The sequence below is a fragment of the Scylla paramamosain genome, chromosome 2 (assembly GCF_035594125.1).
Source record: "Scylla paramamosain isolate STU-SP2022 chromosome 2, ASM3559412v1, whole genome shotgun sequence".
NCBI lineage: Eukaryota > Metazoa > Arthropoda > Malacostraca > Decapoda > Portunidae > Scylla > Scylla paramamosain.
The window spans coordinates 21,425,001-21,451,080 of NC_087152.1; the positions used below are offsets into that span (position 1 = coordinate 21,425,001).

General features: G+C 39.3%; 1 protein-coding gene across 1 annotated transcript in view; it reads right to left on the reverse strand.

Annotated features, from left to right (window-relative positions):
- The window catches only part of LOC135111760 (cardioactive peptide-like), a 37,308-nt gene extending 11,572 nt beyond the window's left edge, over window positions 1-25,736 (reverse strand). The window contains exon 1 of the mRNA XM_064025469.1: window positions 25,636-25,736. The gene's annotated coding sequence lies outside the window, so the exon portion shown is untranslated. The remainder of the gene's footprint in view (window positions 1-25,635) is intronic.
- Window positions 25,737-26,080: the final 344 nt, after the last annotated feature.

Consider the following 26,080-nt stretch of genomic DNA (forward strand, 5'->3'; position numbering starts at 1 on the left):
AGGGATTCTCAACCTTTTTAATCTTATGTACTCCTTGAAGTCTTTCAGTACCGCTCACCCAATCCTTACTCAGAATGCAATAGAATACAGTCGGAACATAATATATTCGTCCAGTAATTCATTATTAAATATTAAGAAATGTGTTCACGAGATTTTATCGGTGTGATGACATAAAAATCTCATATATATATATATATATATATATATATATATATATATATATATATATATATATATATATATATATATATATATATATATATATATATATATATATATATATATATATATATATATATATATAATTTTTTTTTTTTTTTATGTAGGAGGGACACTGCCCAAGGGCAACAAAAATCCAATAAATAAAAAAAAGCCCACTGAGATGCCAGTCCCATAAAAGCATCCCAAGCGGTAGTCAAAAACTGAAGGATACGTGTCTTGAAAACTTCCTCTTGAAGGAATTTAAGTCATATGAAGGTGGAAATACAGAAGCAGGCAAAGAGTTCCAGAGTTTACTAGAGAAAGGGATGAATAATTGAGAATACTGGTTAACTTTTGCATTAGAGAGGTGGACATAATAGGGATGAGAGAAAGAAGGAAGTCTTGTGCAGTGAGGCCGCGAGGGGAGACATGCAGTTAGCAAGATCACAAAAGCAATTAGCATGAATATAGCGATAGAAGACAGCTAGAGATGCAACATTGCGGAGATGAGAGAGAGGCTGAAGACAGTCGGTTAGAAGAGAGGGGTTGATGAGACGAAAAGCTTTTGATTCCACCCTGTCTAGAAGAGCGGTATGAGTGGAATCCCACCAGACATGTGAGGCATACTCCATATATGGACGGATAAGGCCCTTGTACAGTTAGTAGCTGAGGGGGCGGGGGTGAGAAAAACTGGCGGAGACGACTCAAAATGCCTAACTTCATAGAAGCTGTTTTAGTTAGAGATGAGATATGAAGTTTCCAGTTCAGATTATAGTAAAGGACAGACCCGAGGCTGTTCAGTGTAGAAGTGGGGGACAGTTGAGTGTCATTGAAAAAGAGGGGATAGTTGTCTGGAAGGTTGTGTCGAATTGATAGATGGAGGAATTGAGTTTTTGAGGCATTAAACAATACCAAGTTTGCTCTGCCCTAATCAGAAATTTTAGAAAGATCAGTAGTCAGGCGTTCTGTGGCTTTCCCTGCGTGAAATGTTTACTTCCTGAAGGGTTGGACGTCTATGAAAACATGTGGAAAAGTGCAGGGTGGTATCATCAGCGTAGGAGTGGATAGGATAAGAAGTTTGGTTTAGAAGGTCATTAATGAATAATAAGAAGAGAGTGGGTGACAGGACAGAACCCTGAAGAACACTACTCTTAATAAATTTAGGAGAAGAACATTGACCGTGTACCACAGCAGCAATAGAACGGTCAGAAAGGAAACTTAAGATGAAGTTAGAGAGGGAAGGATAGAAGCCATAGGAGGGTAGTTTGGAAATCAAAGCTTTGTGCCAGACTCTATCAAAAGCTTTTGATACGTCCAAGGCAACAGCAAAAGTTTCACCAGAATCTCTAAAAGAGGATGACCAAGACTCAGTAAGGAAAGCCAGAAGATCACCAGTAGAGTGGCTTTGACCGAACCCGTACTGGGGATCAGATAGAAGGCTATGAAGTGATAGATGTTTAAGAATCTTCCTGTTGAGGATAGATTCAAAAACTTTAGATAGGCAAGAAATTAAAGCAATACGAGATTAGAACGATCACCCTTTTTAGGAACAGGCTGAATGTAGTCAAACTTCCACCAAGAAGGAAAGGTAGATGTTGACAGACAGAACTGAAAGAGTTTGACTAAGCAGGGTGCAAGCACAGAGGCACAGTTTCGGAAAACAATAGGTCCATAAGCCTTCCGAGAGGGTTTAGGCCAGCGAGGGCATGGAAAGCATCATTGCAAAGAATTTTAATACGTGGCATGAAGTAGTCAGAGGTTGGAGGAGAGGGAGAAACAAGCCCAGAATCGTCCAAGGTAGGGTTTTTAGCAAAGGTCTGAGCGAAGAGTTCAGCTTTAGAAATAGATGTGATAGCAGTGGTGCCATCTGGATGAAATAAAGGAGGGAAAGAAGAAGAAGCAAAGTTATTGGAGATATTTTTTGCTAGATGCCAGAAGCCATGAGGGGAGTTAGATCTTGAAAGATTTTGACACTTTTTGTTATGAAGGAGTTTTTGGCTAGTTGGAGAACAGACTTGGCATGGTTCCGGGCAGAAATATAAAGTGCATAAGATTCTGGTGATGGAAGGCTTAAGTACCTTTTGTGGGCCACCTCTCTATCATGTATAGCACGAGAACAAGTTGTGTTAAACCAAGGTTTGGAAGGTTGAGAAAAAGAGTGAGGAATGTACGCTTACATGCCAGACAGTCACCACTGTTATGCGCTCAGCAAACAAAGACGGGTCTCTGACACGAAAGCAGTAGTCATTCCAAGGAAAATCTGCAAAATACCTCCTCAGGTCACCCCAGGTAGCAGAGGCAAAACGCTAGAGGCACCTTCGCTTAGGGGTATCCTGAGGAGGGAATGGAGCGATAGGACAAGATACAGATATGAGATTGTGGTCGGAGGAGCCCAACGGAGAACAGAGGATGACAGCTTAAGCAGAAGGATTAGAGGTCAGGAAAAGATCAAGAATGTTGGGCGTATATCCAAGACGGTCAGGAATATGAGTAGGTTGCTGCACCAATTGCTCTAGGTCATGGAGGATAGCAAAGTTGAAGGCTTGTTCCCCAGAATGGTCAGGGAAGGGAGAGGAAAGTGGAAAGCCAAAGCTGGTGGTAACCTTTGAAGTCTCCAAGAATGGAGATCTCTGGAAAAGGAAGGAGAGTCAGAATGTGCTCTACTTTGGAAGTTAAATAGTCAAAGAATTTCTTATAGTCAGAGGAGTTAGGTGAGAGATACACAGCACAGATAAATCTAGTTTGAGAGTGACTCTGTAGTCGTAGCCAGATGGTGGAAAACTCGGAAGATTCAAGAGCGTGGGCACGAGAGCAGGTTAAATCGTTGCGCACATAAACGCAACATCCAGCTTTGGATCGAAAATGAAGATAGAGAAAATAGGAGGGAACAGAAAAGGGGTTACTGTCAGTTGCCTCAGACACTTGAGTTTCAGTGAGGAAAAGAAGATGAGGTTTAGAAGACCAGAGGTGATGTTCTAGATTGAAAATTAGATCTTAGACCACGAATGTTGCAGAAGTTAATGAAGAAAAAGTTGAGGGCAGTATCAAGATACTTAGGGTCGTCGTCAGAAGGTCAGTCCGACCTGAGGACATTTGTGGTCCCCTCCCCAGATGGGGACTCCGAGGTTGGTGTAGGAGTCGCCATGAATTTTGAAATTTTGAGTGAATGGTGTGTGTGTGTTTAGGTGGTTGTAGTTTTGTGTGGAGGAAGAGAGTTGTTTTTAGAGGGCAGGCTGTGACTGTCCCCTTGTGTTGTGAGACAAAGGGAAACGTTCAGTGAGGTCATAGCTGGTTTTAATGATAAGTTCACAGCACCCACTGATCCAATGCTTTATACCTCACTGGGAGCAATTATCGTTTCGGCGGGTGCCTGCTGCCTCCTCCTATCTATATATATATATATATATATATATATATATATATATATATATATATATATATATATATATATATATATATATATATATATATATATATATATAGAAGCACATAAGATCTATTGTTAAATATGTCCATGAACTCATTATTATAGTACGTAATGACAACAATAATTGTACCCTCAAATTCTTACCCTTTGGAGGTATGCGTACCTCAGGTTGGGAACCCTCGTCCTAGAGTATAGTTCATAAGGAGTATACATGATTAAGTACCCTTTATGTATAAGTATGTCATAACTAACTATGACTATTTACTGATATTCGCTGTTGGGTCGTTGTACTGGGAGTTAACTACTTATCGGGAATGTTTTAGACCTGAACCGAAACAGGGTTGGGTGGAAAGAAGCCTCGGAAGATTCGGAGCCGACTTGAGACTCGGTTGGTTCGTTCGCGAGCTGACCTTGGACGACTCTCCCACCTCACCGGTAGTCACCCGGCAGGCTCACCTAAGTCTAAATACCCCCACAGCAGGTAACGCGGTAGCGGCCGTAGCCTTCTCCAAGGGTATTTGTGTGTGCGTCTCTGTGATTATTTTGGGGTCATTTTTCTGTGTTTTGCAGGTGTAAAGGGACTTCGTGCCCGTGCTTTCCGTCAGTCAGAATGCTATACTCGACGAGTGGGACGGCTTACTCCGTTCAGGGATGAAGAGGGGAAGAGAGGCACGGTAGACGGTGTGAAGTGGGTGGTACAGCGCTGGGTGAGGCTCCAGTGACTTCCGGCTTGATTTTGTATGTACGGTGTGGCGGTGTGTGGAGTTGGATATATTAATGAGGGAGAGTTGCTTGTACGTGTGGTGTGGCGGAGTGTAGAGTTGAAGGTGTGTTACTGAGGGTGAGCCAGTACGTATGGTGTATCGGTGTGTTGATATATAATGTATGTGGAGTGCTGGTATATGTGGAGTGCTGGGGTATTGAGTTGATTATATTGTATCTTTTGTATGAACTGTTATAGTAGGTCCGGTGCTGAGGTAAAGGGTTTGTGGTACCAATAATATATTATTTTACTGGTATCGGTGTTATGATTATTGGAATCTATAGCGTTATTCGTTGTTATGGAGTATCCTTTCGTCTTGGTACGAATGAAAGAACCTAGAGCTCCTTCGTAGGCTTCGCAAACCTGGGAAGTTCGTAACAAAGCACATGCTTCTTTGCCACAGTTGCCACATCGACTTACTGGCTCATTTGAGAGATTGGGGAGGAAACCCGTGAAGCTTTTCCTTGTGTGACTCCTCGCGTTACGTACACACTAGGTTTTTTGGCTAGCAAAATTTTGGTTCAAATAAATATTTACACGAGTATTATTGAGTCATCTTACCTATCTTGCTAAAGGCAATAAGAATTATATTTTTGTAATCTGTGTGTTCTCAGTGCAAAGTGAGAGGTGCAAGTACGATCTCTCCTCCAGAGTTCGATTTACAGCTAGCCAGGTGAGACACTTGTCATGTTACTAACGTAAATGTATGTTCGTACAAGACTGGTAAAATATTTTATCTATAAGGTTAAAGAGAAGTATGCTCAAATGTCATTCCAAAAAAAAGAAAAAAAAAAACGTAGAATCATTTTTTTTTTTTTGATACTTCTCTTCTGAATCAATTCGAGTCGTAGATACCAGGAAATAAGTAGGAAAGGAGTTGCACAGTTTTCTAAATAAAGGAATCAAAGAGTGAAGGTACAGCTAATTCTTGCATTATTAGTAAGGTGTAGAGAAAAAGGATGAGTGTAAGTACAAATTCTTGTGCAGCGGGAGGAGGTACGCATGTAGTTAGCAAGTTTGGAGAAGTGCTAACAATGAAAATACGGAATAGCAGAAGATAGTAAGAGATCCAACATTGAGCCAGAGAGACAATAAAGATAGTCTGTTAGCTAAAAGGAACCGATGACAGGGAAAACCTGTTTAGGACCAATACTCCCTCCAAGAGGAAGGAAGAAGTATCCGGAAGGGGCGGAAGATTGATAGAGGGGGATAGATAGAGGGGGAGATGTGTGTGAGTATGTTGGAGGGTCAGGTCTTACTGAGATGGGAGAGGTGAGGTCGAGGCGAGGAGATGAGGGAGTGGAGAGGATGGAAGGGGATGAGATGAGGGTGTTGGGTGAAGTAAACGTAGATGAGTTGTAGAAATATTTCGTAGATAAACTGCATACAGGACAGTTAGCAAACATCCCGTATAGAGCAATAAGATCACAGAAAAATTACCCTAAATGGATGACTGTTAGGTTAAAACACTGTATAGGGCGGAAGAAAAATATATATAAAAGATTAAAAGCAGGGAAGAGGTTTTAAGGCCACAATATAATGAATTAGAACAATCAGGAGGTTAACGAGGAAAGCTTTTTTTTTTTTTTTTATGTAGGAAGGACACTGGCCAAGGGCAACAAAAATCCAATAAAAAAAAATGCCCACTGAAATGCCAGTCCCATAAAAGGATCAAAGCAGTGGTCAAAAATTGATGAATAAGTGTCTTGAAACCTCCCTCTTGAAGAAATTCAAGTCATAGTAAGGTGGAAATACAGAAGCAGGCAGGGAGTTCCAGAGCTAAAAGCAATTATGAATTAAATGTAGCCAGCCAGGCGAAGACGGACCAGAATGGATTTTATCAGGTATATAGGACGAAGAAAAAGGAAACTATAGGTCCATTAAAGGCAGCAGATAGGGAGCTGGTTAGTTCTGGGGAGGAGATTAGTAAAATTCTGAATGATTATTTTTTAACTGTCTTCACCCAGGAAAACATGCAGGATATGCCAAATAGTGAACAGATGTTTAGAGCAGATGAGAATGAGAAGCTGACAGACATTACCATAGCTAAAGAGATAGTGGAACAGGAGATAGATAGGTTAAAAAAAGTTCAAGACACCAGGACCAGATGAAATATATCCCAGAGTACTTGAGGAATGCAAAGAGTGAGCCATTAGTTTCTGTCTTTCGGAAATCACTTGAGTCAGGAGAGATACCAGTAATGTGGAAGCAGGCTAATGTAGTACCCATCTTTAAGAAAGGAGATAAAACTTTAGCGTCTAATTATAGACCTGTCAGCTTAACTTCTGTTGTAGGTAAAATAATGGAGTCCGTAATAGCGAAGAACATTAGGACAAACATAACTTGACAAATCAGTCACAGAATGGCTTCACGAAGGAGAAGTCTTGCCTGACGAACTTGTTAATTTTTTTACAGTAAAGTATATGAGACAGTAGATAATGATGATAGTCATGACGGTAGTAAGCGTTTGACAAGGTACCCCATCAGAGGCTCCTGAGAAAGGTTAAGGCACACGGGATAGATGGGAAGGTGTTAGGCTGGATAAGGTCATGGCTAGGCGACAGGCGACAGAGAGTTGTAATAAACGGCTCTAAATCCGAGTGGGGTCATGTAATCAGTGGGGTGCCACAGGGATAAGTATTAGGGCTATTGTTGTTTTTAATATATATCAGTGACTTGGATAGTGGAATTAGTAGTAGTGATGTTAGTAAATTTGCGGATGACAAAGATAAGTAGATTAATTAGGTCAAAATCGGATGCCATCGCCTTGCAGACAGATTTCGATAGGATGAATGAATGGACGGACAGATGGCAAATGCAGTTTAATATCAACAAGTGCAAAGTACTTTGCGTAGGTAGAGGAAACCCACACAGTAGGTACACAATAAACGAAGCTCTGGTAGGTTCAGGGTACAAAAAAGATTTTGGAGTTATAGTTAGCTCTGAACTAGTCTAGGAAAGCAATGCATAGAGGCCAGAAACAGGGCAAATAGGGTATTAGGATTAATTTTTAGGAGTGTTAAAAGTAGAAGGCCCAAAGTAACATTAGTTATATTTGGCGCTGGTCAGACCTCATCTAGACTACACCTTGCAGTTCTGGTCTCCACATTACAGGAAGGATATAGGTCTATTAGAATCAGTACAAAGGAGAATGACTAAAAGGATACAGGGGATGAGGAGTATTCCTTACGAGGCGAGATTGAAGCTGTTAAATTTACATTCTTTAGAGAGGCGTAGGTTAATAGGGGACCTGATAGAAGTAAGTGGTATAAGGGTTATAACAAGCAAAATTCTTAGGATAAGCAACCAGGAAAGAACAAGAAATAACGGGTTCAAACTTGAAAAATTTAGGTTTAAGAAAGAGATAGGAAGAAATTGGTTCTCAAATAGAGTGATAGATGAATGGAACGGAATCGGTAATCATGTTGTTAGTGCTAAGACATTAAGGAGCTTTAAGAGAAGATTAGACGGGTTTATGGATGGCGATGATAGGTGGGAACAGGTAGGTATATTTCATACAGTGTAAACCTGGTGGCTTCTTGCAGCTTCCCTTATTTCTTATGTTCTTAAGTTCTCAATACATGGACCAATAAGGCTCGTGCATATAGTAAGCAATTGGGAAGAGGAAAAGTATTGGCAGAAGCGAAACACAACGTTTAACTTCATAGTCGTTTTAACGGAAGCGGAAACTACACATCTTGTCTCAAGTTAAAAACTGTTTCCACGAAGTTAGGTATTAATTCCTCGCACTCTGTCACATGGTTCCATGGTTACTGTTCCTCTGAATTTGCTATATGCATGCCTCCCCTATCTCTCGCTGCCTTACTGTCCAAGACTTTCTATTTAGTATTATCCCTAAGCTGCTGTACATTACATTAATGCAAGAGCTAACCACAACTTCAGTATACCGTCCCTTACACTGGTGAAATCTGCCTGTCCCTGTTTTTCCCTCTTCCTATGACTTGAACTGTTTCAAGAGAGGAGTAGTGGGACATCTTAATTAAATCGGTCTTCATATTAGAAATCCTTCTTGTTTAATTCTTTTTCGGGACAGCAAATTCGCATTCCCCTCCTCTTTTATGTACTTGACCGCCATTCTTCCAGCAAACAAAGAAAAAGAAAGAAAAGAAAAGACCAATAACATCGCCTCCATAAAAATGAAATATGCAAAAAATTTATACCTGGAAACTTTGAAAATACTAGGGAAGACATCCTAAACGTACTTAACCATTATGCAAACAAAGAAAGAGCAGGTCTTTATGAAAACTATATCAGATTTTTGCAGAGAAAAATTGCGACCTTTACGTCTTTGTTTATTAAATCCCTACGACAATAACCTTCAAACAAATCTACGATATAATTACTATTACTTGACATTCATAAGCGTCAAAATGCTAGAACATATATTCGTAATTAAATCAAATTATTTGTTACATTCAACGTCAATAGTTTATAGACTTCAGGATCTTGAACGCGGGTCTTAGTTTGAGGAATGGAATGTCATGTGCTAATATAAAAAAAAAATAAAAATAAATAAATAAAAAAAATAAATAAAATAAATAAGTAAAACAACAAAAAAAAAAAAGCGAAATTCTCGAGTACTAAGAAAATCTGAGTCTGGGTGAACACAGATCGCGGCGGACACACTAAAGAAAGATGCATCCCATGCCAAATCTCTGTATCATCAGGTAGATTGGTCAGTGTGGTTCCAGATCTCGCGATGTGCAGACGTCTGTGACCCTCTCTGAGGTAGACTCTCACACCATGACCCAGGCCCCTGCAGCCCGGAGGCGCCTTGACCTTTTCTCACCCGAGGATGACGGAAGTTCGTGACAGGTGGTGTAGAAGAGGCGCCGCAAAGGTTCTCCTCCTCAACCCCGCCCTTCGTTTCGGCGATATTAGATAATGCCCCATCAAGAACTTACACCCTTCCAAGCCATGAGGCGGTTGGAGAAGGAATACCAGGGCCTGTCGCTTCGGGTACTCCTGTCCAAGTGCAAGCTTATGCTCAAGCCCAAAACTGAGGAGTCTTTGTTTCTCCCTGCACGAGGCTTGCGAGAGAAACCTTTTGGCATCACCCTGGATGAGACCACGATCGAGACCAAGGGCGTCGTTCTGCGGTACTCCTTGGCTTTCTCTCTCGAGCCTATTTTGGCGTGTCCTCGCATTGTGTTCGCCCGCAGGTGTTCATATCGCGCAGGACGCGGCTGCAGAGAACCCACGCGTCATATTGAGGCGACGTTCAGAGGGTAACTCCCGGATTCCCTCGACCTAGGCTGGTGGGGTGTGTACTCCGTCAGGAGGTTTACTCCTTGGCCCCCCCGGTGCTTCAAGTGTCAGGCCTTCGGGCATGTCCAGAGGCACCGCGGGTCCCGGGTTCTCTGTGGTATCTGCAGCGGCCGGCATCCCATCTTGGAGTGCATCAGCGCTTTGAGGGCTGGCGAATTGCGCCGAATTGCGAAAAGAGTCACCACGGTGTGGCACAAACTCTGCCCTGAAAGGCTGAGGAGGTTTTCTCCTGGCTGCTCTGGGTGGAGGACCACGGGGAGTTCTATAGACCCCAAGCCCTTGCCGGCAGTTCTTTCACAGACTGTCACTGCCCCTGCCACGGACTTACCCTTGAAGAGGAGGAGGAGGAGGAGGAGGAGGAGGACGAGGTTCAAGGTTGCCCCCGCGGCTACCGAAGCCACTGCACCAGAGCGCTATACCTGCGGCGCCGCGACGCAGACCGACCCGATCCCCATGCCTCCCCGTACCTGCGCCGCCGTCCAGACCACCGCCACCAACGCCCCAGACTGACACCAGGAAGCAGCACCAGAGGTTGGCCGATATCAGTGGGAGCACGATCTCTTCCAAAAGATAATGACTAGCCCCTACGCCAGAGTCGGCGAGCCTGAGACCTCTCTCTTCACAGCACCACCGCCCAAGCCCAAGAAGAAGCGGCACCAGTGCCGCTAAAGACTAACACAGATAGGACACTTACATAGCCCGTGTGGAACTTTAGGCCCCACGAATCAACCAGGTCAAGACGAGATAGACTGGAATACATTTTAACAACTACAAGTGGCATATTCTTAAGATAGAAACAATAATAAAAAAAATAAAAAATTACCAGCTCGAAACCTAAAAGCATATTATGACCATGGATATTGACGTTGCGACTACGATGAATCTTAAATTCTATTAACAGTGTAAAGGCGCTATGGATAAAAGTAAAAACTAAATCATAGATGTTTCCCTGAAGAGTAGATATAGTTCTGCATATAACTTGTCAGATCTCACTTGGAGTTTGGAAAACGATTTTGACCATCATATGCAGAGGTAATGATAATAGTACATCATTAAAGGCTGTCAAGTGTATGTACGACTATAAAGATTGTCCCTTTCGTAATAAATCGTGCGATGGATGGTGGCACGATTAAACCTGTTATGTTCCATTGATTGGCGCCTCAGAAGAAAATTAATGTTTTAAGATACTCGTACTTTAAAGTTAAAAAAAAAAAAAATATTGATGCAAATAAAGTGCATCTAGCCAACGAGGAGTGAGTGAGTGAAAATAAGGAGTATGTAAATACGAGTTCAGTTAGAATATTCGAAATTCTACTTCACCAGTGACTTCGTTATGCAATATAAAATAATAAATTATGTAAAGAAAGTCGACCACAATGTTCAACGTCTTCGACAAGATCATGTGATAAGGGGTGACTGTTTTAGCTCTAACTGCGTAAACTTTTAATGTGGGAAGCACGAGGAATGTTGAATAATAAAAGACGATCAGTGGGCACGGTAGATAACAGCAACCCGTAAGTACAGCTGCCTAACACTTGTACATACGTACATACAATGTCAATTGTGGTTGCTTTAGATACCTTAAATTCTAAATTAAGGGCAAGCAAACTCGAGTGGAAGTTAGGTTTTTTTTGTGTCGTTTGAGTTTTTATGTAATCTCTCTCTCTCTCTCTCTCTCTCTCTCTCTCTCTCTCTCTCTCTCTCTCTCTCTCTCTCTCTCTCTCTCTCTCTCTCTCTCTCTCCATAAATGTGTGTGTGTGTGTGTGTGTGTGTGTGTGTGTGTGCTCGTTTCTGCTTTTCCTCTTTTTGCCTTTAAGCTGTGAGGCGAATATTTGAAAACTGGCAATTTCAGAGAGAGAGAGAGAGAGAGAGAGAGAGAGAGAGACTGGAAGATCGATTTTTTAAGGAAAAATTCCGTGATAGGTCGGCTTAGAAAAGCAAACATGACAATGACATAATAATATTCTGAAAAGGGCTAGTGACAAGAAATCTCGAATAAGATGTGGATGGAGGAAAAAAAAAACATTAAAGATGTGTTTCCACTCATCTGAGGTTATGTGTGCTACGCTGAAGGTGCTGTATATGCTGTTCCATCACGATAAAATGTATTGATCCTACCAGGTAGGTGCTCCCTAAAGCTATGATTAATATATTATACGTATCGTAGCTTGAAGTTTGGTAGTAATTAAGACATCATGATCGACAGCAGCAGCAGTGACATTCACTACTCATACATTAAAGCAAGGCAGGATATAAAAACAATTCCATACTATAAAACGTGTGTTTCCATAACGAAAAAAAAAAAAAAAGTAATAATGGGTTCCATGTTTCATGAAATATTAAAAAGTAAAGCTCTAATTTTTTGATAGTTGAATTTCATTCAAGCAGAAAATTCATGATTTCGTGTCGTGTCGTAAATGCCTGACTCAATTTTCATTTCTTTTAAATTTTTGTTTCAAACTGACACTTGATTAAGAGAAAAAAAATAATCTGAGTTGATGGTAGAGCCTGGATTGGAAAAAAGTGAAGACAGGAAAACTGTATTCTTTCAGTGAGATAAAGAAATCCATAACTTCCACTGGCGTTATATATATATATATATATATATATATATATATATATATATATATATATATATATATATATATATATATATATATATATATATATATATATATATATATATATATATATATATATATATATATACGAGTATGTACATATGGCGCCAGATATTTTTGTATAGGAAGGGGAAGCCTGACAAGATAAATCTAGTATTAACTCGAATGGCAGAATGATGAAACGTCTTCATCGTACAGGGAATAGAGAGGAGCAGTGTGTAAGTGGCTGGTGATAGAAATATTCACCACAGTACATAATTTGCTGCAGTTACTGAGAAACAAGGTTAATTATTAAAAGGAAACCTCCGAGGAGAGTACTGGTTCTTAATTTGATATATATATATATATATATATATATATATATATATATATATATATATATATATATATATATATATATATATATATATATATATATATATATATATATATATATATATATATATATATATATATATATATATATATATATATATATATATATATATATACTCGTATATATATATATATATATATATATATATATATATATATATATATATATATATATATATATTAGTTTTTTTTTTTTTTTTGCTTTTACGTTCATTTTAATTCCAGGAGAGGTATGTACAACGTTGCTTAAGAAATGTCTCATTTATCAATAATTGTGATAAAATCTCCTTGATATAAAAAAAAGTTCCTTATTTTTTTTTTCCTTGCTTCAGTAATGCCATGAAATTGATTGGAATTGTAAACCGTGAAATTACCGATAGATTGAAATTCGTCGTTGCCAGATCTGCCTTACCAAATAAAACTCACGGAGGTCGATGAAATGATTGATGAATTGGAATATGCTATCAAAGTAATCGGCAAAATAGAAAAAAAAAAAAAAAAACAGTGCAGATACCATATATTTTTTTTTTCTTTTTATGTAGAAGGAGCACCAGCCAAGGGCAACAAAACTGCAATAAAAAAAAAAAAAAAAAGACCCACTGAGGTGCCAGTTCCCGAGCAGAGTCGACAGCGGTAGTTAAAAATTACAGGATAAATGTCTTGAAACCTGCCTCTTGAAAGAGTTCAAGCCACAGGAAGGTGGAAATACGGAAGCAGGCAGGGAGTTCCTGAGTTTACCAAAGAAAGGGATGAATGACTGAGAATACTGGTTAACTTCTGCATTAAAGAGGTGGACAGAATATATGTGAGAGAAAGAAGAGTCTTGTGCAGCGAGACCGCTGGAGGAGGGGAGGCATGCAGTTAGCATGAAAATAGCGGTAGAAGATAGCAAGAGATGCAACATTGCGGCGATGAGAAAAAAGCTGAAGACACTCAGTCAGACGAGAGGAGTTAATGAGACGAAAAGCTTTTGATTCCACCCTGTCCAGAAGAGCGGTATGAGTGGAATCCCCCCCCATTGCTTGTGAAGCATAAGGCATTTTCAGTAGTGTCACCGACAAGTCAAACGTTTTGCTCGCAAAGCAAACGGAAGCATACGTGCTCAGCAGACCATTTGCCTTTCCAGGCCAAAAAGCGAGTAGTAGAACATCAGAGCATCATTTAAATAGGAAAGTATTTTGAAGAATAAAATATAGAATATAATGCTTTTTGAGACCAAGAAAGTTGGTGTTGTATAAAGAAATATTTCTTTTCTTGTCATTTCACATTATAAAGAACCTGAAAGTGACAGTTGACGAAGTTAAAGCAGGGAGAAAATTATAGTTGGCTAAGAACTCATACATGCGAACTCTAGACAAGAGCACAGTTGCCGCACACACCTCACATGCCTATCCTTTGCCATGTCTTTTTTTTTTTATGTAGGAAGGACACTGGCCAAGGACAACAAAAATACAATAGAAAAAAAAATGCCCACTGAAATGCCAGTCCCATAAAAGGGTTAAAGCAATAGTCAAAAATTGATGAATAAGTGTCTTGAAACCTCCCTCATGAAGGAATTAAAGTCATAGAAAGGTGGAAATACAGAAGCAGGCAGGGAGTTCAAGAGTTTACCAGAGAAAGGGATGAATGATTGAGAATACTGGTTAACTCTTGCGTTAGAGAGGTGGACAGAATAGGAGTGAGAGAAAGAAGAAAGTCTTGTGCAGCGAGGCCGCGGGAGGAGGGGAGGCATGCAGTTAGCAAGATCAGAAGAGCAGTTAGCATGAAAATAGTAGTAGAAGACAGCTAGAGATGCAACATTGCGGCAGTGAGAGAGAGGCTGAAGACAGTCAGTTAGAGGAGAGGAGTTGATGAGACGAAAAGCTTTTGATTCCACCCTGTCTAGAAGAGCAGTACGAGTGGAACTCCCCCAGACATGTGAAGCATACTCCATACATGGACGGATAAGGCCCTTGTACAGAGTTAGCAGCTAGGGGAGTGAAAAAAACTGGCGGAGACGTCTCAGAACACCTAACTTCATAGAAGCTGTATTAGCAAGAGATGAGATGTGAAGTTTCCAGTTCAGATTATAAGTAAAGGACAGACCGAGGATGTTCAGTGTAGAAGAGGCGGGCAGTTGAGTGTCATTGAAGAAGAGGGGATAGTTGTCTGGAAGGTTGTGTCGAGTTGATAGATGGAGGAATTGAGTTTTTTAGGCATTGAACAATACCAAGTTTGCTCTGCCCCAATCAGAAATTTTAGAAAGATCAGAAGTCAAGCGTTCTGTGGCTTCCCTGCGTGAAATGTTTACCTCCTGAAGGGTTGGACGTCTATGAAAAGACGTGGAAAAGTGCAGGGTGTTATCATCAGCGTATGAGTGAATAGGACAGGAAGTTTGGTTTAGAAGATCATTAATAAATAATAAGAAGAGAGTGGGTGACAGGACAGAACCCTGAGGAACACCACTGTTAATAGATTTAGGAGAAGAACAGTGACCGTCTACCACAGCAGCAATAGAACAGTCAGAAAGGAAACTTGAGATGAAGTTACAGAGAGAAGGATAGAAGCCATAGGAGGGTAGTTTGGAAATCAAAGCTTTTTGCCAGACTCTATCAAAAGCTTTTGATATGTCCAAGGCAACAGCAAAAGTTTAACCAAAATCTCTAAAAGAGGATGACCAGGACTCAGTAAGGAAAGCCAGAAGATCACCAGTAGAGCGGCCTTGACGGAACCCATACTAGCGATCAGATAGAAGGTTGTGAAGTGATAGATGTTTAAGAATCTTCCTGTTGAGGATAGATTCAAAAACTTTAGATAGGCAGGAAATTAAAGCAATAGGACGGTAGTTTGAGGGATTAGAACGGTCACCCTTTTTAGGAACAGGCTGAATGTAGGCAAACTTCCAGCAAGAAGGAAAGGTAGATGTTGACAGACAGAGCTGAAAGAGTTTGACTAGGCAAGGTGCAAGCACGGAGGCACAGTTTCGGAGAACAATGGGAGGGACCCCATCAGGTCCATAAGCCTTCCGAGGGTTAAGGCCAGCAAGGGCATGGAAAACATCATTGCGAAGAATTTTAATTGGTGGCAGAGGGTTGAGTAGTCAGAGGGTGGAGGAGAGGGAGGAACAAGCCCAGAATCGTCAAAGGTAGAGTTTTTAGCAAAGGTTTGAGCGAAGAGTTCAGCTTTAGAAATAGATGTGATAGCAATGGTGCCATCTGGTTGAAATAAAGGAGGGAAAGAAGAAGAAGCAAAGTTATTGGAGATATTTTTGGCTAGATGCCAGAAGTCACGAGGGGAGTTAGATCTTGAAAGGTTTTGACACTTTCTGTTAATGAAGGAGTTTTTGGCTAGTTGGAGAACAGACTTGGCATGGTTCCGGGCAGAAATTTAAAGTGCACGAGATTCTGGTGATGGAAGGCTTAAGTACCTCTTGTGGGCCACCTCTCTATCATGTATAGCACGTGAACAAGCTGTGTTAAACCAAGGTTTAGAAGGTTTAGGATGAGAAAAAGAGTGACGAATGTACGCCTCTATGCCAGACACTATCATCTCTGTTATGCTGCTCTGAAAAACTCCGCTTCCCCAAAAAATAAACCGAGAACCTTAAGTAAAGGAAAAGTCCCTGTCGTCTAGCAGCGGGGCTCTGAATCGTGTTTAGTAGAAAATCAAACGCTGTACATTGTACCGGACCACTAATGAAAACGGTTATACTCCATATATGGACAGATAAGGCCCCAGTACAGAGTTAGCAGCGGATAGGTGGAGAGGGGAAATTGGCGGAGACGACTCAGAACACCTAACTTCATTGAAGCTGTTTTTAGCTAGAGATGAGATGTGAAGTCTCCAATTTAGATTATAGGTAAAGGACAGACTGAGGATGTTCAGTGTAGAAGAGGGGAACAGTTGAGTGTCACTGAAGAAGAGGGGATAGTTGCCTGGAAGGTAGTGTCGAGTTGATAGGTGGAGGAATTGAGTTTTTGAGGCATTGAACAATATATATATATATATATATATATATATATATATATATATATATATATATATATATATATATATATATATATATATATATATATATATATATATATATATATATATATATATATATATATATATATATATATATATATATATATATATATATATATATATATATATATATATATATATATATATATATATATATATATATATATATATATATATATATATATATATATATATATATATATATATATATATATATATATATATATATATATATATATATATATATATATATATATATATACACACACACACACACACACACACACACATACTAGCGGAAACGACTCAGGACCCCTAATTTCACAGAAGCTGACGATATGCAAAGTTTTCAATTTAGAATATTAGGACAGACAGAATGTTCAGTGTAAAAGAGGAGGACAATTAGTCTCTTTGAAGAAGAGGGATTGTTATCTGGAAGGTTGTGTCGACTTGATAGATGGAGGGAATGTGTGGTAATAAGTTTGAATGAATAATAGAAAGAAAACGGAGATAGGACACAACCCTGAGGAACACCACTTCAATAGACTCAGAAGAACAATGACTGTCTACTACAGAAGAAATAGTACGGTCAGAGGGGAAATCTGAGATGCAATTACCGAGAGAAGGGTAGAAGCCGTAGTAGAGTAGTTGGAAATGAAAGCTTTATACAGGACTGTATAAAATGTTTTTTGATATATTGAAGGCAACACTAGCTAAACCAAAGCCCCTTAAGAGGATGATCAAGATTCAATGAGGAAGGCCAAAAGACCACCACTAAAACGGTCACGACGGAAACCATACTGGCGATCATATATCATAAGGTTGTGAAGTGAATAATCTTTCTGTTTAGGATAAATTGAACAATTTAGAAAGACAGGAAAACAAAACAATAGGCCAGCAGTTTGAAGGATCAGAGTGATCACCCTTTTTAGGAACATTCTGAATGATGGCAAATTCCCAGCAAGAGGAAAGGTATATGTTGACAGACAGAGCTGGAAGAGGTTTAGCAAGCAAGATGCAAACATGGATGTACATGTCCATAGACTTTCCAAGCTTGAAGACCAGCGAGAGCATGAGAAATATAATTAGAATAATCTATGGGAGACATCAAATAGTCGAAGAATGGAGAAGGAGGAACAAACCCTCAATCATAGTTTTTTATTTTATTTTATTTTATTTATTTATATTTTTTTTTGCAAAGGTTTGACCAAAGAGTTCAGCTTTAGAGATAGATGAAATGGAAGTGGTGCCATCAGGTTGAAATAGAGGAAGGGAAGATGAAGAAAAGTCGCTGGTGTTATTTTAGGCTGGGTGCCGAAGTTACAAGGGAAGGTAAATCTACAAAAGAAAGGTTTTGAGAGAAAAAAACAAAAAAAAAGGGGGGGGGAGTCACAGTCAACAAAATTAAAGATATAAAGGACATCAGTCTTCTGGAATAAGATTTATCAATATAAATGGAATAACAAATTTTATTTTGATTACCTGGAAAATAATGCTGAAATAGATTTTACATTTACAAAAAAAAAAAGCTTAATTATGGAGATAACGAGGAAACACATATTCACACATTTAGAAAGAATGGGCCACCGTTGACAGAACACAGTCGAACACAGAACACATACATGTCACGAATGAATGAAGAACTACATTTTCTGTTACGAAACGGAGACATTAATCTATTATGAATATGGAAGGTGGACGTGATCGAGGATCAAACCCTGCACAGACAGGCCGGAAGGTCAAGCCTTAAGGTATTTCATGTTTAATTCAGTTTTGGTTAGTGTTTGCGCGTCTAGCGAAGATATTACATCACCAGCCACCCTCCTTCTAGATTAGTTTCTTGTGTTTCTAATCTAATGTGGTAGCATAAGTACTCAAACAATCTAAGACTTGTTTCTGAAAGGCGTGGTTATGGTCTTTGCGAAGTTATCAGAATATACGTTGTTCCATCGCGTTTTCTCTCTCCTTATGGGGGGACACCCATTTCCTGGTTGATTCAACTGTAGCACACCATCACAAGCTCAGAATAGGTTTTATGCCACTCTTTACCAAATCTTCAAAAGACCATCACACCCCCTGCCACCAGTGAACTGAACAAAGAACGACGCTACAAAGCAGTGAAAATTTTTATATTATAGATGTCATAGATGAACGTGATCGGTTATCGGAGACATATTTGATAGATCGGAAGGAAAAGCCTTAAACAAGTGGAATACAAGGTACCTTGCACCTGGATGTGGTTCGTCTCGTGTTTATGCCTCCCATCACGGCATTATTGAGTATCTACAACTACAGAATGGCATTGCATAACACATTAGCTTTGAAAAGACAGAATAACAACTCCTTCACCAGAGAGAGAGAGAGAGAGAGAGAGAGAGAGAGAGAGACAGAGAGAGAGAGAGAGAGAGAGAGAGAGAGAGAGAGAGAGAGAGAGAGAGAGAGAGAGAGAGAGAGAGAGAGAGAGATCCAAGAAACAAATATGGACGAATATGGAAAATAAAAATGAGTTATTTTTTTTATATAATTCACATAGCACAATACGAAACAAAACAAACAATAACAATTGGTAAATACATAGAGAAATGCACACAGGGACAGCACAATACGAAACAAAACAAACAATAACAATTGGTAAATACATAGAGAAATGCACACAGGGACTCGTGACTCGTAAGTCACACCACATACAGTACAATTTAAATCAAGGTAACGCTATACTGTTCTGAGTCGTCTCCGCCAGTTTTTGTCACCCCCCCAAGTTGCTAACTCTGTACAGGGGCTTATCCATCCATGTATGTTTCACATGTATGGGGGAGATTCCATTCATACCGTTCTTTTAGACAGAGTGGAATCAAAAGTTTTCGTCTTGTCTCCTCTCCTCTAACTGTCAACAGCCTCTTTCTCATTGCCACAATGTTACATCTCTTGCCATCTTCTACCGCTATTTTCATGCCATCTGCTCTTCTGATCTTACTAACTGCATGCCTCCCCTCCTCCCGCAGCCTCGTTGCACAAGACTTTTTTCTTTCTCTCACCCCTATTATACCAACTCTCTAATGCAAGAGTTAACCAGTATTCTCAATCTTTCATCCCTTTCTCTAGTAAACTCTGGAACTTCCTACCTGCTTCTATATTTCCACCATATAACTTGAACTCTTTCAAGAGAGAGGTTTTAAGACACTTATCCTGTATTTTTGACTAACGCTGTCGACTCTGTTCGGGGTCCGGCACCTCAGTGGGCCTTTTTTTTTTTTTTTTTTTTTGCAATTTTTGTTGCCCTTGGTCGGTGCCTCCTACATAAAAAAAAAAGATGCAGCTAGTATTCAAATACTTCAACCAATTAAATGTGATCTCACTGAGATTGAACACATGCTATGGTACGCAAAATTTTGAGTAAATACACTAGATATCATGTTTTCCGAGTCACTCAAGAGAAAAACTAATATGAACTAGGCTAATATGGTATCGCAAGTCCACGAGCTCTTACTGTTGTTAGTCAGACCTCCATAGCTGTTCCGACAGTGAAAACGGCGCCACCACATCTTCACCCAAGTAATTAGTAATTCGTAATCCAGCAAATGAAGAAACAAAAACCAGGCAACAGATGCTTTAAGCTGCGAAGCAACTTAAAGGACCTTCCCCCTACGGCTAGGAGGTTCTAATTTTTAGACGCGTCGCAGACCTGGTCATACTGAGCTCACCTGCACATGCCACGCTGTGTCGCGCCGCAGTGATGGTTGCTGCGAGTGACAAGTTGCTATAAATGACTGTTTTCAATATGTGGAGATTTATCTGCATTCTGATTACGCTATCGTTCTCACGTGAGTTTTTCCTACTTAATGTAATGATATATTTCAGCATTCAATGATTAACTGTTGAAAATAGTGAGCTTAAGTAAAACATGCTATAAATATATATATTTTTTTTAATATCTTCACAGTTCAACTCGTCATAATACCATCTTCTTTTATGTTTTGTCAAGTTTTTACAATAAATCATGATCCTTCAGTCACTGCTAGAGTCTGATGGTGTCAACCAAAACTGGCTATCCCGTATATGAAGTGAATTATGGCAAATAATTAGCGCATTTTGCGTCCTCGAGCTCGATCTGTAGTGATGAGGCAATACTTGTGCGAGTTGAGAGACAGATACCTTCGCTCACATGGCGATAAATCGAAATATGCAAAATACAGCAAAACGGTAGGTCTAACGAAGATATGTCATAAAATAAGAAAGATGCGCCGTCAAAAGTTTCTTAAAGAGGGATGTTTGCGAGACTAAAATCGCAATTTTTATATGCGATGGACACCAAAAGGTGCTCCTGGCCAAATCATTGTTGTACCCTACAAGGGACAGGCGGAACGGTGGGCTGTAGAGATGTGCGGTAAAAAAGAAAAAAAAAAAAAAAAAATTGAACCCTCTCGCTCCCTCCGGCGAATAATTTAAAATGTTGTATCAGCTCAACAAGCGCGATTTCAATTCATATATAAGAACCAGGGTAAATGACAACCAATGAATTCCGGAATTTTTTTTTTTTTTAATTATACGTAACTGATTCTTCAATTCGCAGTTCTGCATTGCTTTCCTTGATTTTCTAGGATCAATACAGCATGTGTTCTTAATTTCCCTTAACGTCAGCTGTCCAGTGTTTATTGTATAACCTTGCACTATACCTATCGATAACCAGGAGTATAAATATTACCAAATATTTATTGGGACAGTCCCAATAACGGGCAATCTGTTACTTATCCGTGCCGCATATAGTAAACACATCGAGCCATTCAGGCTCTTTTATCTGGATTCATCCATCACTCTCATCTTCCCCTGCTCTCCCTCTTTCCCTGATACGTAGAGGCTATATGCTATTTCTTTTCCGCTTTTCACTGTTGGTGAGAAGACATTGGTGTGATGGCCGTTGAAGCCTTACATCAGATGAACCATCATCGCCCGCACCACTCAGGCCGGCCTCCTTGTCTTCCCTCCACTCCTTCCTTACCCAAGTCCTTGCGAGACCTTCCACTTTACCTTTATCGTTTACCGTTTATATATATATATATATATATATATATATATATATATATATATATATATATATATATATATATATATATATATATATATATATATATATATATATATTTTTTTTTTTTTTTTTTTTTTTTTTCGGTGTTAGCTGCTTTGTTTTAATAATATTACTACTTTTAACCCGTTTTCTCGTTAACGTTTTTCTCTATTTGTTTAACTTATTCACTTATTCAATTACTTATTTATCCATCTAAGTTCTGTTTTTGTCTGACCTCTTAACCCATACCTTTCCTCACTACTTGACAAAATTCTTCCTCAAATTCTTGGGAACTCGTCATTGTCTACACGTTGCTGTCACCGCTACAGGAGAATAGTATTTGTTTCTTTATTGATTACACATTCCCCATGCGTTGCCTATGCGTTAATGTTCACACACACACACACACACACACACACACACACACACACACATACACATGAGGAAAACCAAGTAAAAAAAGACATTAAGAGAAAAGAAGAAAAGACAAATAGATTAATTTTTCTTGTGCAAACCAAGAGACAATGTTCGTATAGTTTTCTGAAATAATTACAGAGAAACAAGAAATTAAAGAAAAAAAACTTTAATTAGCTAAACCACATAAATGCGAGTGCAATTGAGAAACTCATCATGGCCTAACATTTCTTGGACAGTAAAAGGAATGAACAATACCGTCCGGCAAATGATGGGGAATAAACTGTAATGTATTCAGCCAAATTCCTTCTTTATCTATCATCATTCCTTTTAAAACTTCTGCTTCCATAAGTTTTCACTGCTCTGCTGATGACAACACTGATTTTATCAACAGTCCTTTCCTTTTCCACAGCCTTCCACTCATTGCGGAGCCCCTATCATGGTCCTTTCTGTCACCCTGGAGTCTCTTTTCCATGCGACTTCCTTTTCCATGGCCTCTTCTTACTATGGCACTGTCACCCTGGCGTCTCCTTACTAGCAGCTTCTTGTTCCTGGGGCCTTCTTACTATACCACTGTCATCCTAGTATCCTTTACTATGGTATCTACTGTCATCCTGCCGTCCTCTTACTAAGGCACTAGTGTCGTCCTGCCAGTTTTTTACAATTGTGCCTTTTTACAATTGTGTCAGCCTGGTGTCCTCATACTATGGTGCTACCGTCACCCTGGACCCTCTTTAATCTTACTATGGTGCTGCTGCCACCCAGGACCCTCCTTATTGTGGTGCTACTGTCACCCTGGATCCTCCTTATTGTGGTGCTACTGTCAGCCTTGACCCTCCTTATTGTGATGCTACTGTCACCCTGGACCCTCCTTACTATGGTGCTACTGTCATCCTGGACCCCTTCCTTACGGTGCTACTGTCACTCTGGTTCCCCTTATTATGGTGCTGCCGTCACCCTGCGCTCTTACTATGGTGCTACTGTCACCCTACGCCCTTACTATGGTGCTACTGTCACCCTGATGTCCCCATATTTTGGCAGTTATCGTTATTTTAGCGCCTCCTTATATATATATATATATATATATATATATATATATATATATATATATATATATATATATATATATATATATATATATATATATATATATATATATATATATTCAAGGATATTGAAAAGGCCCAGTCCAAAAAACTCAGTACATACCTAAAGTTTTGAACTTTGAGTGGAAAACGATGGAAGTGAGAATATGCAAGGCTTAGCCTTGAGGACATTAATAGCATTTTCCGTGGATAAAGGATGAGCAAGACCTCTGTTTGACGTTGGATTTGTAATAATTCATAATACTAATGAAACAGTGAGTAATTTTTTCCTTGTAAGGCGTTCACCTTGCTGTTGTACTGACAAGTGATCTTTGTAATATTTTTTTAAATACGTTTGTTAGAATTTAAGTCGGAAATGAATTTATAAATAAATTAAACAGTGATATTTCATTTTATGTTACGTTAATCTAAACTAAGTTGTAATCACTTATATACCGTGACGTCATGACCATACATAGAGTAGACGCCATTTTCGTAGTAGTATTTTTTTTTTCGCACGTGTTTAGACCGTAACTCCTCCTAACCAATAAAAGCCGGCTCCTTAAAGAGTAATCAATAAATATTCAATTAATAGTGTAAAGTAGACAAAGTGAATGAATCGTTAAGCGTGCTAAATCACCTGAAAAGTACAGTCCTCGCACAGTCTACCGACATCCTTATTATCTTCGGAATTTATTTAAGTAAATTCAGCGAGTAAATTTTATTTACTCGCTGTCCAGTTTAAGTGTATATCACACTATAGCATATTCCCCTCGATCTTTTGGCATAAGATGGTAGATTCGACTCTGGCACGCACACACACACACACACGGTCCTCTACCCTCGTCCTTCAACTTATCTAGTACCACAACAACACAGGACTGGTAAATGTTTGGCGATAGTGGTGCCAGCATGATGCTAATTCTAAGTGTAAAATAGTTGAAAGCCCTTCTTAATTTGGTTCTTTGAAATTAAAAGAAAATTCTATTTACTATCTATGCATCTCTCGTTCAACCTATTTTTGCAACTGCAATGGTTATGATGTTTTCGTCGCTTGCCTCGGACTAGATGTGAGACAAATTATGCAAATTCTATCTTGTAATCTACAAACTAACAATCAAAACAATGTGTGACGTTGCTGAGCTAATTCCAGTACGTGTACACTGACAATATTCATCTTTAGATAAACATATTTTATAGGGATGTCTGTGATTTGAGGTCTAACGTTATGAATACCACTGATATTTCAAAATTAGAACTCAACGTAGCGTCATCTTAGATTTTTACTTTCGACTGTAGACACTGCTTCTTGAATGATTCGGGGTACAACCCAACATCCAGTTAATCGGGCTGCGCCAGCCGTTACCTATGGTTTGACCTGACCAGCCCAGTAGTCCACTTAGAGAGAAAAAGGAACATGACCACGTCACTAACTGGACTGGGCGGGAACTGAGGTGACCAAGTTAGGTGTCGGAGCTTGTCTACTTAGAAAATGTGACGATAATTTAGAATTGCAAAGTAATATAAACTACATCTTGAAAGTCGGAATCCTCATTTAGAGTTCCACTTCGCTAACGCTTGACCACCAGCTTCTCAGACGCTTCTTTTATCTTCTCGTTACCGTCTATTTTTATTGGTGTCCCACAATGCTGTTTACTAATTTACCTTAGATAATTTATTTGCATATATGATTGTACCAGGCTAATATTTTGGACGATTAATTAACTTAAATTAACTAATGTATGTAACTAATGTATCGTTTAAGCTAAATTTACTAAAGTGCTCATAAGACTATATTTTATCGTGTTACTATCCGGTAAGCTTCCTGAAGTTTTGTGACTGCTAAATTGAGTCAATGAATTTAAACACTAAATTTATGCAATATATTACATAATCATGCATGATGATAGTGTGTGCGTGTGGGTGTGTGTGTGTTGTATTGACATCAGTTGTATTGAAAGTTGGCAATATATAATTATTTTACTAGTATAGGGATACCTAGCGTTGATTGTACATACTTATAACTCACATTACACAAGTACACAGTTTCTATCACTTTCTGCGCCTTGATTAGCGGCACAGTGGTAGGGTGGCCATGAAAAACGAAATGTGTTGGGAGAGTTCTCTCATAGATAAAATGGAAACGTGTGTCAGGGGTTATTTATTTATTTATTTTTTTCAGGTAAATCTGGTAGGTTGAGTGTGCAAGAGATGACACCCTATTTGGATTGTTTTAACGAAAAGAGTGTGTAGAAACAGAAGGATCGTTATATCAAGTATAGTATGAGAAACAGGATCTTCTGCTAAACACTTAATATGAAGAATGAGAGATGCGTCATCCGCCCTGGAATAACTTTGAGTTGTAGTGTTCAATAGATGTTGCCACGTACCTGTGTGCTCTCTGCTCGACCAGTTGCGGAGACTGACTAAACCTTGCCTAGAATTCTCCAGCCGCTGCGCCTCGCTTTATATGAAGCACCCGACCTGTGACGTCACTGATGCAGCTTCCTTCCATTGGCTGAAATGGAACGGCTCACCTCCTAGGATTGGTTATCTTAGCGTGACGTCATGGTTACCGAGGATTATGAATGGTTGACTAAATTGAATCTAAAAAGAAAATTATTATGTAGCTTTAGACATGCGCAATACGTACTTTTGTCTCGTATCTAAAGATTAGAAAGTAATGGAGTTTATTCCAGTGTAGCATAACGTATGAGCCCACGTAATTGTTTTGTTGAACTGACACAAGCATCCCACCTGATCTCCCTCACCTTACCTACACAATAGACCCATCTGATAGACTCGTTTGCTTGCTCTCCTCAGCATTAGATTCAC